Source organism: Pteropus vampyrus, unplaced genomic scaffold, assembly GCF_000151845.1.
Source record: "Pteropus vampyrus isolate Shadow unplaced genomic scaffold, Pvam_2.0 Scaffold264, whole genome shotgun sequence".
Classification (NCBI taxonomy): domain Eukaryota; kingdom Metazoa; phylum Chordata; class Mammalia; order Chiroptera; family Pteropodidae; genus Pteropus; species Pteropus vampyrus.
Genome location: NW_011889045.1, coordinates 3,735 through 4,470, shown reverse-complemented (window position 1 = coordinate 4,470; position 736 = coordinate 3,735).

The window sequence follows — 736 nt, the reverse complement described above, 5'->3', positions numbered from 1 at the left end:
TTATCTGTCAAATGTTTCTTTCCATTTAATTATATCGACCTGAGATTCACTGAACACCTACAGTTAGCAAGGCGTTACAGCAGATGGTGTGAGGGAGAATAATGTTTTTGTATCGCCTCACGTACCTTATGATTGAGTGAAGATCAGGCCTACTCCGCTATTGCGATTTCTGTATATTTTTTCTGCCTTACTGGATTCTTAGCTCTTATCTTGGAATTAGATAAGATGATTCAAATTTAAACTATCGACCCTGCCAGTTTCTTCATTTTAAAAAAAGGTCATTAATTGTAATGCCTATCTTTATTTTTAATTTATTAGCTGTAATTTATATAAAAATGGGTAACACCTGGTAGGAGGTGAACAAACAACAGCTTTATATTTTCATGGTCGTACCAAGCAACAATACATATTTTAAGAATACATGTGGCGGGCACGTTGTCAGCATCGGCTATAGAAAAATGATTAATAACTCACTGTCTCTACCTTCGGAAGTTCATAATTCAGTGAGCGACTCTCAATCCGCATGTGAGTCAGATGCCCCATTGAAAATTTAATAAAGTTACAGACTCTCTCCCCAGAGGAAGAGCCCACACAGGCCAGATTTCAGAAGCACGCTCACGCTCCTCACGTCGGCCTGAATAATAGGCATCACGAGTGGATTTCAGCCAAAGAACCATGTGCATTTACAGGGAACAGAGTGAGAACTCTCGCTTTTAGTGGACGGTGGGCTACAGAA